Source organism: Phocoena phocoena, chromosome 2 (genome assembly GCF_963924675.1).
Source record: "Phocoena phocoena chromosome 2, mPhoPho1.1, whole genome shotgun sequence".
Classification (NCBI taxonomy): Eukaryota; Metazoa; Chordata; class Mammalia; order Artiodactyla; family Phocoenidae; genus Phocoena; species Phocoena phocoena.
Genome location: NC_089220.1, coordinates 94,150,148 through 94,167,613, shown reverse-complemented (window position 1 = coordinate 94,167,613; position 17,466 = coordinate 94,150,148).

Here is a 17,466-nt window from a genome sequence, read left to right as displayed (position 1 = left end):
ATAAAGTTGTAAAATGAAAAAAAAAAGAAAGCCCAGAGATAAACCTACATACCAGTGGTCAATAATCTATGACACAGGAGGCAAGACTATACAATGGAGAAAAGACAGTCTCTTCACTCAGTGGTTCTGGGGAAAATGGGCAGCTAAATGTAAAAGAATGAAATTAGAATACTCCCTAACACCATACAGAAAAATAAATTCAAAATGGATTAGAGACCTTAATGTAAGACCGGACAGTATAAAACTCTTAGAGGAGAAAATACGAAGAATACTCTGACATAAATCACAGCAAGATCTTTTTTGATCCACCTCCTAGAGTAATGCAATAAAAAAGAAAAATAAACAAATGGGACCTAATGAAACATAAAAGCTTTTGCAAAGCAAAGGAAAGTAAAAACAAGACCTAAAGACAACCCTCGGAATGGGAGAATATATTTGCAAATGAGTCAACAGACAAAGGATTAATCTCCAATAATATATAAACAGCACATGCAGCTCAAAAGTAAAAAAAACAAACAACCCAATACAAAAATGGCAGAAGATCTATATAGACATTGATTCCAAGAAGAGAGAGAGATGGCCAAGAAGCACACGAAAAGCTTCTCAACATCACTAATTATTAGAGAAATGCAAATCAAAACTACAACGAGGAATCGCCTCACACCTGTTAGAATGGACATCATCGGAAAATCTACAAACAACAAATGCTGGGGAGGGTGTGGAGAAAAGGAACCCTCTTCCACTATTGGTGGGAATGTAAATTGATACAGTCACTATGGAGAACAATATGGAGGTTCCTTAAAAATCTAAAAATAGAATTACCATATGATCCAGCAATCCCACTACTGGGCATATACCCAGAGAAAAACATAAATCAAAAAGACACATTCACCACAGTGTTCATTGCAGCACTATTTACGATAGCCAGGTAATGGGAGCAACCTAAATGCACACAGAGAGACGAATGGATAAAGATGTGGTACATGTATAAAATGGAATGTTACTCAGCCATAAAAAGGAGTGACATTGGGTCATTTGTACAGACGTCGATGGACCTAAAGACTGTCGTACAGAGTGAAGTAAGTCAGAAAGAGAAAAAGAAATATTGTATATTAATGCATATATGTGGAACCTAGAAAAATGGAACAGATGAACTGCTTTGCAGGGCAGAAATAGAGACACATATGTAGAGAACAAACATATGGACACCAAGGGGGGAAAGCCGTCGGCGGGGGGGGTAGTGCTGGGATGAATTGGGAGTTTGGGATTGACTTGTATACACCCATATGTATAAAATCGATAACCAGAAAGAACCTGCTGTATAAAAATAATAAAATTAAAAATTAACACATAACTAAACATACAAAAATAAAACAGAAAAAAAAAGTTCTTCCATTCCCATACATGTATTTATTTGAATGACTTATTCCCATACTTCTGTCTATAAATACAAAAAAGAGCAATAAAACCTACCTTGAACCAAAAAAGAAAAAAATAAACACAGAACCCGCCAGTTATAAACAGGAAAACCCTATCAGGGCACTTGCTCCACAGGTAAAGAATCCTGAAGTTGGTCAGAGGTGGGTAATCATCTCCCATGCAGCCAGCAGCACCCCCGCAAGGAGCGTCCTCATTGCAAAGCTGGGGGACCGTGCTGAGGCATCTCTGAGTAAACGTGAGCTGAACTCCAGGCCAGCTGCTGCTGAACTGTTCCCACACTTCCCAGGTAAAACACCTGAATGTGTGCAAGGACTTGAAAGCCTAGAGGAAGGGTCGTAGAGCCACACCAGCAACAGCACGCAGGCCGACTTGGTGCCTGCAGGCCAGCCAGGATGGTCCCGGCCCCGGGCGCTCTTCTGGAAGCTTTCCATTTCCCTGCCTGAGATACCCCTCCTGTCCCGGCCCCCACTGCTTTTTCCCTTACTCACCTCTGCCCGGGGAGAAATTCCAGCAGCAGATATGGGTGACACATCCTCTTCTTTAGCAGTTGGCAGCTTGGCAACTCCTGCAGAAAGCCCAGCAGAGCCCCACTCACACCGGGCCACCCAAAAAACCGTGGCCCCTCACTCCCTCCCACCAGCCCAGCCCTGACACTGCTGACGAGGCAGAGAATATGGCGTCAGACACAACTGAAGGGGCTCTTGCTGCCTGGAGCGGTGTTTATATTGACCTCAAACCAGGCACACCTGGAGAGGGCTGGCCGGCAGTGTCAGGCTGCCCAGGTCAGCCAATCCTCGCCCCTCTGGGGCTCACAGCAGCAGAAAATGGACCTTGATGAAGCAACCAGGTCCAAGGAACAGGTGTGGGCTCCTGAGAGTCAGGATAGACAAGGGGCTGCAGCTCTGGCTTGTTTTCTAATAATTTTATCTGGCCCATGAGTGGGAGACAACTTCAAGAAGACCCTCTCCTAATGAGAGGAACCCAGGAGTCAGGGAGAGGAAGGGTGGTGGGTGGAGACAGAGGCCTGGTGTCCTGGCTGCAGTGGAAGTCTCTGGAAGACCAGGTGGAGGGAGGCTGCACAGAGTGACGCCCAGTATCACAGACCTGTTGGAGCTGCTGTTTGTTAGTTCAAGTCGTGCTCTGAGGTGCTCTGTGTCAGCCCTGAGCAACAGGTGAGCTGGGGGTGCTCTGCAACGGGGGCTATGTGCACGGTTCCTGTGTGCCCAGTCTTGCTGGGTACCTGCACAGGTGAGCACCATATCCTGGAAGGGGCCTGACCACGAGAGCCCTGTGGGCTACTGGGTACTTGGTAAAGGACGTCAGGGCAGTGAAGCAACTGAGAATATACATCCATCCAGGAGTTCCTAATTCCTACACACTGATGGTCATTCTACCATCCACCAGGACATGGTATTCTGTATTAGACTTAGATGATGTCTTCTTCTGTATTCCATTAGTCCCAGAGTCAAAAGAAATTTTGAAGTAGCGAGGAGTCCAGCCGGTCTTTTTGGCCACCGTCACTGCAGTGTCTGTAGGTTTTTCTATGGTGACAGTGTGATATACGGTTCCCCCGCCAAGGTACAGGTTAGGATTAGGGTACGGGTTAGGGTACGGTTAGGATTAGCGTTAGGGTTACGGTTAGGATTAGCATTAGGGAATGGATACAGTTTATAGTACCAGTTAGTGTACGACAACGGGTTTGGTTAGAATCCGTGTTAGGGTGTGGGTTAGTGTTAGTATACGGGTTAGGATTAGGTTGTGGGTTAGGGGACGGTTTAGGGTTAGGTTTAGCGTTAGGGAAAGGGTACGGATTAGGTCACTGTTTAGGGTACGACAACGGTTTAGGGTACCTGATAGGGTTAGTGTTACTGTTAGGGTACGTGTTACAATTAGGACTTGGGTAAGTATAAGGTTTAGGGTTAGGGTTAGGGTACGTGTTAGTGTTAGTGTATGGGTTATTATTATGGCACAGCTTAGTGTAAGGTTTAGGGTTAGGGTTAGGGAACGGGTACGGTTTTGGTTACAGTTTAGTGTATGACAACATCAGCCTTAGGGGGTTTATCCAGGCACATTCACCTCTAGTGTATAAAAGAGGAACACCACTGGCAGGAAGGTCCGTTTCCCTGGTTACCAGAATGGGGAAAGCAGAAATGCTGCCACCAAATGGCCGTTGCCTGCAACAGCAGCTTTACAACCTGTGCTAATCAGCACTTCATATATGCACAAGTACTCGAGGGCTGTAAATGAAACCTACCCTCAAAATGTCTTCAGGGAGGTAATGGCCAAAATATTTCAAAATGTGGCACATATTTCAAGAAAACCATTTGAAGAGGTAAGCTGTACTCACAGTTTGAAGGAAAAAAAGGACATGCCTGAAAGCTAAATTTCAAGGCATTATGTGACACATGCAAATCCAACCACAAAGAGGTATCAGCTCACAGAAGTCAGAATAAAAATTAGTAGAAAATCTACAAACAATAAATGCTGAAGGGGCTATGGAGAAGTGCATACCCTAAACTTTACATGGGACGTAACCTGGTAAGAGCCATTAATGGAACAGAATGGAGGTGCCTTTACAAGGTAAACAATTGGCTACCATATGATCCAGCAGGCCCACTACTTGGTCTAAGGCCGAAGATGACAGAGTTGGAAAGACACAGGCAGGGAAATGTGCATTGCAGCAGTATTACAATAGCCAAGGCATGGAAGCAACCAAAAAGTCCGTCAACAGATGAGTGGACAAAGAAGAACTGGTACATGTACAGACCGAATATTAGCCAAGGAAAAAAACGACACAATGCCATTTACAGCACCGTAGACGAGTCTAGAAGTAATCACACAACTTGTCGTAAGTCAGAATGTGAAAGACACATATCCTATGATATCACTTATAGGTGTTACCTAAATACTGACACCAGTGAAGATATTTCCACAGAGAAAGGCAGTCACAGATTTATTAAACAAACTTATGGTTCACCAATGGAAAGGTGTGAGGATTGGATACATTAGGATGTTGGGGTTAACAGAGATATACAAACACAGGTGAAGTATATAATCACCAGAGACCTGTAGAATACCAAGAGAAGACTACTGAACATTGTGTCATAACCTACATGGGAAAAGGATCCAAAGAACAAAAGATATGTGTATATGTGTAAAACAACCACATCTTGCACAGCTAGAACAAGCAAAACATCGTAATCACACTTGCTGTGATAAAAAATGAAAATTAAATTTAAAAAACGAAGAAGAAGTAGTGGGATATAAAGTTAAGGGGCTTTATCCTGGCACATTCCATTCTAATTTACAACCTAGAACACGACTTCTATTAAGGCTCTGTTGCCCTAATAACCGGATTTGTTAAAGGAGAACTGTGCCTCTTTGTGGCCGTTTCACACAGCAGCAGCTCTAAACCCAGCGATAATGCTTGCTTGATATTCAAAGTAATTCCAGGCCTGTAAGTGACACCTGCCCTCTCAACAAATCCGTGGTTACTAAATCGAGCAAAAATCTCAAAAGACGTGCATATTTCAAAACGACAATTTAAAGAGGCATATTTTACGCACATTTTGTATTCTCTTTCTTTTTCTCTCTTTTTTTTTGTTTTAAAAAAAAGGGCAAGGAAAAATGCTCAACATCAGGAATTAATAAAGCCATGCAAATCCAGCCTACACAAACGTTCACCTCACAGCCGTCAGAATGATCACCAGCAAAAAAGTCTACAACTTATAAATGGTGAAGGGGCTTTAGAGAACTGTGTACCCTCTAGCTGCTGGTGGGATGTAACCAGGTAAGAGACAGTACTGAAAACAGAATGGAGGTGTGTTTAAAGGTAAAGATTGAGCTACCATGTGATATGGTAGGATCACTGATGGGCCTATCACCTGAGTAGACCAGAATCAAAGAGACACAGGCTGGCAATCCTGCACTGCAGCAACATGTACCATAGCCAAGACCTGGAAGAAACCAAAATGTCCATCAACAGAAAAATGCACCAAGAAGAAGTGGTCCGTGTACACAATGGAATATTAGCCATGGAAAAGCATGGAACAGTACCATTGGCACCACCATAGAAGGATCTAGAGATAATCACCCAACTTGAAGTAAGAAAGAAACCAAAAGACAGATATCCTATAACATTAATTATAGGTGTTACCTAAAAATTGATACCCATGAAATACTTTCCAAGAGAAGGACACTCATAAATTGAGAAAACCAAATTATGTTTAAGCAAATGTTAAGGTGTAAGAAAGGTAAGAATTAGGATATGGGGATTAACAGACATGTACTAATACATATGAAACATATAATCACCAAATACCTATGGAATACCAAGAGAGGTGTACTCAACATTCTGTAATAACCTACATGGGAAAGGATCCAAAGATGAATAGATCGATACATACATAAAATGAACCAGATTCTGTACACCTAGAACACACACAACATTTTTATCAAATTTACTCTGATACTAAATAAAAATTAAATTTAAAAAACAAACAAGGAGTAAGGAGATATAAGCTCTTGGGGGTTTGCCCTGGCACATTCCACCCTAATTGGCAGCCTACTAACAGGATTTCCAGGAAGGCTCTGTTGCTCAAAAACCCAGAGTTGGAAATGTAGAAATGCTGCCATCTTGTGGCCGTTTGCGGCAAGAGCGGCTTTAAACCCACTGCTAATGGTCACTTAACATTCACAGACTCAGGGCTGTAAAGGACACCTGCCCTCAAAAAATGTCCTGAGCTAGGGAATGACCAAAAATATTCAAGACATGCAAATGTTTAAAGGAGATAGTATGAAGAGATAAGTTTGCACACTCTTCTTCAAAAGAAAGGAAAATGGATAAAAGCTCAACATCAGGACTTATTAGACTCATGCAAATCTAATCTACAAAAAGGTTTCAACTCACACACGTCAACTACCATCAGCAAAAAAGTCTGCAAACAATACATGCTGAAAGGGTTTTAGAGAACTGTGTACTCTCTAGCTCCTGGTGAGATGTAAAGTGGTTACAGCCAATAATGAGAACTGAAAGGACCTCAATTAAAAGTAAAAACTGGGGCTTCCCTGGTGGTGCAGTGGTTGAGAATCCGCCTTCCGATGCAGGGGACACGGGTTCGTGCCCCAGTCCGGGAAGATCCCACATGCCGCAGAGTGGCTAGGCCCGTGAGGCATGGCCACTGAGCGTGTGGGTCCGGAGCCTGTGCTCCGCAACGGGAAAGGCCGCAACAGTGAGAGGCCATCGTACCACAAAAAAAAGAAGAAAAGAAATGTAAAACCGAGCCACCATTCCATCCAGCAGGCCCAATGTTGGGCCTCTCACCTGAGAAGACCAGAATCGAGAAGACAGAGGCTGCAACAGCTGCACTGCAGCCACTTTCACAATACCCAAGATACGGAAGCAACCAAAATGTCCATCAAGAGATGAATTGATAAAGAAAAAGTGGTCCATGTACACAATGGAATATTAACCTTGGGAAACAATGAAACACTGCTCTTTGAGACACCATAGATGAACCTACAGATAATCACAGAACGTGAGGTAAGTCGGAAAGCAAAATACATATCCTATGATATCACTTATAGGCATTATCTAACAACTGACACAAATGAACGTATTTCCAGAGAAAGACACTCACAGACTTAGAAAACAAATTATGCTTATCTAAAAGGAAAGATTGAGGGAATGGATAAATTAAGACCAGGTTTACCATACGTGTACAAATGCGTACTAAATACATATGTCAAAAAGAGCGGCCATATAGAAACGGAGGTCTATGGGACACTCTTCAATAATTTACATGGGGGATGGGTTGGAAGATGGCGGAAGAGTAAGACGTGGAGATCGCCTTCCTCCTCACGGATACACCAGAAATACATCTACACGTGGAACAACTCCTACAGAACACCTACTGAAGGCTGGCAGAAGACCTCAGAGCTCCCAAAAGGCAAGAAACTCCCCACGTACCTGGGTAGGGCAAAAGAAAAAAGAAAAAACAGAGACAAAAGAATAAGGACGGCACCTGCACCAGTGGGAGGGAGCTGTGAAGGAGGAAAAGTTTCCACACACTAGGAAGCCCCTCCGCGGGCGGAGACTGCGGGAGGCGGTGGGGGGAGCTTCGGGACCGCGGAGTAGTGCACAGCGACGGGTGCGGAGGGCAAAGCGGGGAGATTCCTGCACAAACGATCGGTGCCGACCGGCACTCACCAACCCGAGAGGCTTGTCTGCTCACCCGCCGGGGCTGGCGGGGCTGCGAGCTGAGGCTCGGGTTTCGGTTTTGGACGGAGCTCAGGGAGAGGACTGGGGTTGGCGGCTTGAACATAGCCTGAAGGGGTTGGTGCGCCACGACTAGCCGGGAGGGAGTTCGGGGAAAAGCCTGCACCTGCCGAAGAGGCAAGAGACTTTTTCTTCCCTCTTTGTTTCCTGGTGCGCGAGGAGAGGGGTTTAAGAGCGCTGCTTAAAGGAACTCCAGAGACGGGCGCGAGCCGCGGCTAAAAGCGCGAACCCCAGAGACGGGCGCGAGCCGCGGCTAGAACCGCGGACCCCAGAGACGGGCGGGAGACGCTAGGACTGCTGCTGCCGCCACCAGGGGGGCTGTGTGCGAGCACAGGTCACTCTCCGCGCCCCTCTTCTGCGGAGCCTGTGCAGGCCACCACTGCCAGGTTCCCGGGATCAAGGGACAACTTCCCCGGGAGTACGCACGGCGGGTCTCAGGCTGGTGCAACGTCACGCCAGCCTCTGCCGCAGCGTCACGCCGCCTCTGCCGCCGCAGGCCCGCCCCGCACGCAGTGCCCCTCCTTCCCCCATCCCCCGGCCTGAGTGAGCCGGAGCTCCCGAATCAGCGGCTCCTTTAACCCCGTCCTGTCTGAGCAAACAACAGACGCCCTCCAGCGACCTGCGCGCAGGGGCAGGGCCGGGTACAAAGCTGAGCTCCTGTGAGCTGTGAGAGCAGGGAGGAGAGGGGGAGGTCTCTCCCGGCAGCCGCGGAGGCGGCGGATTGAAGCTCCACAATCAACTTGATGTGCCCTGCATCTGTGGAATACCTGAATAGACAGGGAGTGATCCCAAATTGAAGAGGTGGAATTTAGGAGCGAGATCTGTGATTTTTTTCCCTTTTCCTCTTTTTGTGAATGTGTGCGTGTATGCTTCTGTGTGAGATCGTGTCTGTATACTCTTGCTTCCACCATTTGTCCTAGGGCTCTATCCGTCCATGGTTTTTTAAAAAAAATTTTTTTTCTTAATAATTAATTTTAATTGTAATAACTTTATTGTACTTTACCTTCGTTCTTTCTTTCTTTCCTTCCTTCCTTCCCTCCTTTAGACAGCGAATCACCCCAGGTTGAGGAGGTGGTCTCTGGGAGCAGGATTTATGATTTTTCCCCCTTTGCCTCTTTTTGTGAAGGTGTATGTGTATGCTTCTGTGTAAGATTTTCTCTGTATAGCTTTGCTTCCAACATTTGTCCTAGGGTTCTATCCGTCCCTTTTTTTTTTCTAAATATTTTTTAGTTCAATAACTATATTATACTTTATTTTATTTTTACTGTATCTTCTTTCTTTCTGTCTTTTTTCCTTCTTTCCCTCCTTCCTTCCTTCCTCCCTCCCTCCCTCCTTTCTTTCCTTCTTTGCTTCTTTCTTCCTTCCTTCCTTTCCTCCTTTCTTTCTTTCTTTCCTCATACTTCTACTAATTCTCTCTACATTTTCTCCTTCTTTCCCTCCTTCCTTCCTTCCTTCCTTCCTCCCTCCCTCCCTCCTTTCTTTCCTTCTTTGCTTCTTTCTTCCTTCCTTCCTTTCCTCCTTTCCTTCTTTCTTTCCTCATACTTCTACTAATTCTCTCTACATTTACTCCTTCTTTCCCTCCTTCCTTCCTTCCTTCCTCCCTCCCTCCTTTCTTTCCTTCTTTGCTTCTTTCTTCCTACCTTCCTTTCCTCCTTTCCTTCTTTCTTTCCTCATACTTCTACTAATTCTCTCTACATTTTCTCCTTCTTTCCCTCCTTCCTTCCTTTCTTCCTCCTTCCCTCCCTCCCTCCTTTCTTTCCTTCTTTGCTTCTTTCTTCCTTCCTTCCTTTCCTCCTTTCCTTCTTTCTTTCCTCATACTTCTACTAATTCTCTCTACTTTTTTTCCCTTTTATTCTGAGCCGTGTGGATGAAAGGCTCTTGGTGCTCCAGCCCAGGAGTCAGGGCTCTGCCTCTGAGGTAGGAGAGCCAACTTCAGGACACTGGTCAACAAGAGACCTCCCAGCTCCACATAATATTAAACGGTGGAAATCTCCCAGAGACCTCCATCTTAACACCAGCACCCAGCTTCACTCAACGACCAGCAAGCCACAGTGCTGGACAACCTATGCCAAACAAGTAGCAAAACAGGAACACAACCCCACCCATTAGCAGAGAGGCTGCCTAAAATCATAATAAGGCCACAGACACCCCAAAACACACCACGAGACGTGAACCTGCCCACTAGAGAGACAAGATCCAGCCTCATCCAGCACAACACAGGCACTAGTCCCCTCCACCAGGAAGCCTACACAACACACTGAAACAACCTTAGCCACTGGAGAGAGACATCAAAAACAACGGGAACTACGAACGTGCAACCTGCAAAAAGGAGACCCCAAACACAGTAAGATAAGCAAAATGAGAAGACAGAAAAACACACAGCAGATGAAGGAGCAAGATAAAAACCCACCAGACCTAACAAATGAAGAGGAAATAGGCAATCTACCTGGAAAAGAATTCAGAATAATGATAGTAAGGATGATCCGAAATCTTGGAAGTAGAATGGACAAAATGCAAGAATCAGTTAACAAGAACCTACAAGAACTAAAGATGAAACAAGCAACGATGAACAACGCAATAAATGAAATTAAAAGTACTCTAGATAGGATCAATAGCAGAATAACTGAGGCAGAAGAACGGATAAGTGACCTGGAAGATAAAGTAGTGGAAATAACTACTGCAGAGCAGAATAAAGAAAAAAGAATGAAAAGAACTGAGGACAGTCTCAGAGACCTCTGGGACAACATTGAACACACCAACATTCGAATTATAGGGGTTCCAGAAGAAGAAGAAAAAAAGAAAGGGACTGAGAAAATATTTGAAGAGATTATAGTTGAAAACTTCCCTAATATGGGAAAGGAAATAGTTAATCAAGTCCAGAAAGCACAGAGAGTCCCATACAGAATAAATACAAGGAGAAATACGCCAAGACACATATTCATCAAACTGTCAAAAATTAAATACAAAGAAAGCATATTAAAAGCAGCAAGGGAAAAACAACAAATAACACACAAGGGAATCCCCATAAGGTTAACAGCTGATCTCTCAGCAGAAACCCTACAAGCCAGAAGGGAGTGGCAGGACATACTGAAAGTGATGAAGGAGAAAAACCTGCAACCAAGACTACTCTACCCAGCAAGGATCTCATTCAGATTTGATGGAGAAATTAAAACCTTTACAGACAAGCAAAAGCTGAGAGAGTTCAGCACCACCAAACCAGCTTTACAACAAATGCTAAAGGAACTTCTCTAGACAAGAAACACAAGAGAAGGAAACCACCTATAGTAACGAACCCAAAACAATATAGAAAATGGGAATAGGAACATACATTTCGATAATTACCTTAAATGTAAATGGACTAAATGCTCCCACCAAAAGACACAGATTGGCTGAATGGATACAAAAACAAGACCCTTATATATGCTGTCTACAAGAGACCCACTTCAGACCTAGAGACACATACAGACTGAAAGTAAGGGGATGGAAAAAGATATTCCATGCAAATGGAAACCAAAAGAAAGCTGGAGTAGCAATTCTCATATCAGACAAAATAGACTTTAAAATAAGGACTATTAAAAGGGACAAAGAAGGACACTACATATTGATCAAGGGATCGATCCAAGAAGAAGATATAACAATTGTAAATATTTATGCACCCAACATAGGAGCACCTCAATACATAAGGCAAATACTAACAGCCATAAAAGGGGAGATCGACAGTAACACATTCATAGTAGGGGACTTTAACACCCCACTTTCACCCATGGACAGATCATCCAAAATGAAAATAAATAAGGAAACACAAGCTTTAAATGATACATTAAACAAGATGGACTTAATTGATATTTATAGGACACTCCATCCAAAAACAACAGAATACACATTTTTCTCAAGTGCTCATGGAACATTCTCCAGGATAGATCATATCTTGGGTCACAAATCAAGCCTTGGTAAATTTAAGAAAACTGAAATTGTATCAAGTATCTTTTCCGACCACAACGCCATGAGACTAGATATCAATTACAGGAAAAGATCTGTAAAAAATACAAACACATGGAGGCTAAACAATACACTACTTAATAATGAAGTGATCACTGAAGAAATCAAAGAGGAAATAAAAAAATACCTAGAAACAAATGACAATGGAGACACAACGACCCAAAACCTATGGGATGCAGCAAAAGCAGTCCTAAGGGGGAAGTTTATAGCAATACAAGCCCACCTTAAGAAGCAGGAAACATCTCGAATAAACAACCTAACCTTGCACCTCAAGCAATTAGAGAAAGAAGAACAAAAAAACCCCAAAGCTAGCAGAAGGAAAGAAATCATAAAAATCAGATCAGAAATAAATGAAAAAGAAATGAAGGAAACAATAGCAAAGATCAATAAAACTAAAAGCTGGTTCTTTGAGAAGATAAACAAAATAGATAAACCACTAGCCAGACTCATCAAGAAAAAAAGGGAGAAGACTCAAATCAATAGAATTAGAAATGAAAAAGGAGAAGTAACAACTGACACTGCAGAAATAAAAAAAATCATGAGAGATTACTACAAGCAACTCTATGCCAATAAAATGGACAATCTGGAAGAAATGGACAAATTCTTAGAAATGCACAACCTGACAAGACTGAATCAGGAAGAAATAGAAAATATGAACAGACCAATCACAAGCACTGAAATTGAAACTGTGATTAAAAACCTTCCAACAAACAAAAGCCCAGGACCAGATGGCTTCACAGGTGAATTCTATCAAACGTTTAGAGAAGAGCTAACACCTATCCTTCTCAAACTCTTCCAAAATATAGCAGAGGGAGGAACACTCCCAAATTCCTTCTACGAAGCCACCATCACCTTGATACCAAAACCAGACAAGGATGTCACAAAGAAAGAAAACTACAGGCCAATATCACTGATGAACATAGATGCAAAAATCCTCAACAAAATACTAGCAAACAGAATCCAACAGCACATTAAAAGGATCATACACCATGATCAAGTGGGGTTTATTCCAGGAATGCAAGGATTCTTCAATATACGCAAATCTATCAATGTGATAAACCATATTAACAAATTGAAGGAGAAAAACCATATGATCATCTCAATAGATGCAGAGAAAGCTTTCGACAAAATTCAACACCCATTTATGATAAAAACCCTCCAGAAAGTAGGCATAGAGGGAACTTTCCTAAACATAATAAAAGCCATATATGACAAGCCCACAGCAAACATCATCCTCAATGGTGAAAAACTGAAAGCATTTCCACTAAGATCAGGAACAAGACAAGGTTGCCCACTCTCACCACTCTTATTCAACATAGTTTTGGAAGTTTTAGCCACAGCAATCAGAGAAGAAAAGGAAATAAAAGGAATCCAAATCGGAAAAGAAGAAGTAAAGCTGTCACTGTTTGCAGATGACATGATACTATACATAGAGAATCCTAAAGATGCTACCAGAAAACTACTAGAGCTAATCAATGAATTTGGTAAAGTAGCAGGATACAAAATTAATGCACAGAAATCTCTGGCATTCCTATATACTAATGATGAAAAATCTGAAAGTGAAATCAAGAAAACACTCCCATTTACCATTGCAACAAAAAGAATAAAATATCTAGGAATAAACCTACCTAAGGATACGAAAGACCTGTATGCAGAAAATTATAAGACACTGATGAAAGAAATTAAAGATGATACAAATAGATGGAGAGATATACCATGTTCTTGGATGGGAAGAATCAACATTGTGAAAATGACTCTACTACCCAAAGCAATCTACAGATTCAATGCAAGCCCTATCAAACTACCACTGGCATTTTTCACAGAACTAGAACAAAAAATTTCGCAATTTGTATGGAAACACAAAAGACCCTGAATAGCCAAAGCAATCTTTAGAACGAAAAAAGGAGCTGGAGGAATAAGGCTCCCTGACTTCAGACTATATTACAAAGCAACAGTAATCAAGACAGTATGGTACTGGCACAAAAACAGAAAGATAGATCAGTGGAACAGGATAGAAAGCCCAGAGATAAACCCACGCACATATGGACACCTTATCTTTGATAAAGGAGGCAGGAATGTACAGTGGAGAAAGGACAGCCTCTTCAATAAATGGTGCTGGGAAAACTGGACAGGTACATGTAAGAGTATGAGATTAGATCACTCCCTAACACCATACACAAAAATAAGCTCAAAATGGATTAAAGACCTAAATGTAAGGCCAGAAACTATCAAACTCTTAGAAGAAAACATAGGAAGAACACTCTATGACATAAATCACAGCAAGATCCTTTCTGACCCACCTCCTAGAGTAATGGAAATAAAAACAAAAATAAACAAATGGGACCTAATGAAACTTCAAAGCTTTTGCACAGCAAAGGAAACGATAACCAAGACCAAAAGACAACCCTCAGAATGGGAGAAAACATTTGCAAATGAAGCAACTGACAAAGGATTAATCTCCAAAATTTACAAGCAGCTCATGCAGCTCAATAACAAAAAAACAAACAACCCCATCCAAAAATGGGCAGAAGACCTAAATAGACATTTCTCCAAAGAAGATATACAGAATGCCAACAAACACATGAAAGAATGCTCAACATCATTAATCATTAGAGAAATGCAAATCAAAACTACAATGAGATATCATCTCACACCAGTCAGAATGGCCATCATCAAAAAATCAAGAAACAATAAATGCTGGAGAGGGTGTGGAGAAAAGGGGACACTCTTGCACTGCTGGTGGGAATGTGAATTGGTTCAGCCACTGTGGAGAACAGTATGGAGGTTCCTTAAAAAACTACAAATAGAATTACCATATGACCCAGCAATCCCACTACTTGGCATATACCCTGAGAAAACCAAAATTCAAAGAGAGTCATGTACCAAAATGTTCATTGCAGCTATATTTACAATAGCCAGGACATGGAAACAACCTAAGCGCCCATCATCGGATGAATGGATAAAGAAGATGTGGCACATATACACAATGGAATATTACTCAGCCTTAAAAAGAAATGAAATTGAGCTATTTGTAATGAGATGGATAGACCTAGAATCTGTCATACAGAGTGAAGTAAGTCAGAAAGAAAAAGACAAATACCGTATGCTAACACATATATATGGAATTTAAGGGAAAAAAATGTCATGAAGAACCTAGGGGTAAGATAGGAATAAAGACGCAGACCTACTGGAGAACGGACTTAAGGATATGGGGAGGGGGAAGGGTGAGTTTTGACAGGGCGAGAGAGAGTCATGGACATATACACACTAACAAACGTAGTAAGGTAGATAGCTGGGGGGAAGCAGCCGCAAGGCACAGGGATATTAGCTCGGTGCTTTGTGACAGCCTGGAAGGGTGGGATGGGGAGAGTGGGAGGGAGGGAGACGCAAGAGGGAAGACATATGGGAACATATGTATATGTATAGCTGATTCACTTTGTTGTAAAGCAGAAACTAACACACGATTATAAAGCAATTATACCCCAATAAAGATGTTTAAAAAAAAAAAAAAAAAAAAGTACTCTAGATAGGATCAATAGCAGAATAACTGAGGCAGAAGAACGGATAAGTGACCTGGAAGATAAAGTAGTGGAAATAACTACTGCAGAGCAGAATAAAGAAAAAAGAATGAAAAGAACTGAGGACAGTCTCAGAGACCTCTGGGACAACATTGAACACACCAACATTCGAATTATAGGGGTTCCAGAAGAAGAAGAAAAAAAGAAAGGGACTGAGAAAATATTTGAAGAGATTATAGTTGAAAACTTCCCTAATATGGGAAAGGAAATAGTTAATCAACTCCAGAAAGCACAGAGAGTCCCATACAGAATAAATACAAGGAGAAATACGCCAAGACACATATTCATCAAACTGTCAAAAATTAAATACAAAGAAAGCATATTAAAAGCAGCAAGGGAAAAACAACAAATAACACACAAGGGAATCCCCATAAGGTTAACAGCTGATCTCTCAGCAGAAACCCTACAAGCCAGAAGGGAGTGGCAGGACATACTGAAAGTGATGAAGGAGAAAAACCTGCAACCAAGACTACTCTACCCAGCAAGGATCTCATTCAGATTTGATGGAGAAATTAAAACCTTTACAGACAAGCAAAAGCTGAGAGAGTTCAGCACCACCAAACCAGCTTTACAACAAATGCTAAAGGAACTTCTCTAGACAAGAAACACAAGAGAAGGAAACCACCTATAGTAACGAACCCAAAACAATATAGAAAAATGGGATAGGAACATACATTTCGATAATTACCTTAAATGTAAATGGACTAAATGCTCCCACCAAAAGACACAGATTGGCTGAATGGATACAAAACAAGACCCTTATATATGCTGTCTACAAGAGACCCACTTCAGACCTAGAGACACATACAGACTGAAAGTAAGGGGATGGAAAAAGATATTCCATGCAAATGGAAACCAAAAGAAAGCTGGAGTAGCAATTCTCATATCAGACAAAATAGACTTTAAAATAAGGACTATTAAAAGGGACAAAGAAGGACACTACATATTGATCAAGGGATCGATCCAAGAAGAAGATATAACAATTGTAAATATTTATGCACCCAACATAGGAGCACTCAATACATAAGGCAAATACTAACAGCCATAAAAGGGGAGATCGACAGTAACACATTCATAGTAGGGACTTTAACACCCCACTTCACCCATGGACAGATCATCCAAATGAAAATAAATAAGGAAACACAAGCTTTAAATGATACATTAAACAAGATGGACTTAATTGATATTTATAGGACACTCCATCCAAAAACAACAGAATACACATTTTTCTCAAGTGCTCATGGAACATTCTCCAGGATAGATCATATCTTGGGTCACAAATCAAGCCTTGGTAAATTTAAGAAAACTGAAATTGTATCAAGTATCTTTTCCGACCACAACGCCATGAGACTAGATATCAATTACAGGAAAAGATCTGTAAAAAATACAAACACATGGAGGCTAAACAATACACTACTTAATAATGAAGTGATCACTGAAGAAATCAAAGAGGAAATAAAAAAATACCTAGAAACAAATGACAATGGAGACACAACGACCCAAAACCTATGGGATGCAGCAAAAGCAGTCCTAAGGGGGAAGTTTATAGCAATACAAGCCCACCTTAAGAAGCAGGAAACATCTCGAATAAACAACCTAACCTTGCACCTCAAGCAATTAGAGAAAGAAGAACAAAAAAACCCCAAAGCTAGCAGAAGGAAAGAAATCATAAAAATCAGATCAGAAATAAATGAAAAAGAAATGAAGGAAACAATAGCAAAGATCAATAAAACTAAAAGCTGGTTCTTTGAGAAGATAAACAAAATAGATAAACCACTAGCCAGACTCATCAAGAAAAAAAGGGAGAAGACTCAAATCAATAGAATTAGAAATGAAAAAGGAGAAGTAACAACTGACACTGCAGAAATAAAAAAAATCATGAGAGATTACTACAAGCAACTCTATGCCAATAAAATGGACAATCTGGAAGAAATGGACAAATTCTTAGAAATGCACAACCTGACAAGACTGAATCAGGAAGAAATAGAAAATATGAACAGACCAATCACAAGCACTGAAATTGAAACTGTGATTAAAAACCTTCCAACAAACAAAAGCCCAGGACCAGATGGCTTCACAGGTGAATTCTATCAAACGTTTAGAGAAGAGCTAACACCTATCCTTCTCAAACTCTTCCAAAATATAGCAGAGGGAGGAACACTCCCAAATTCC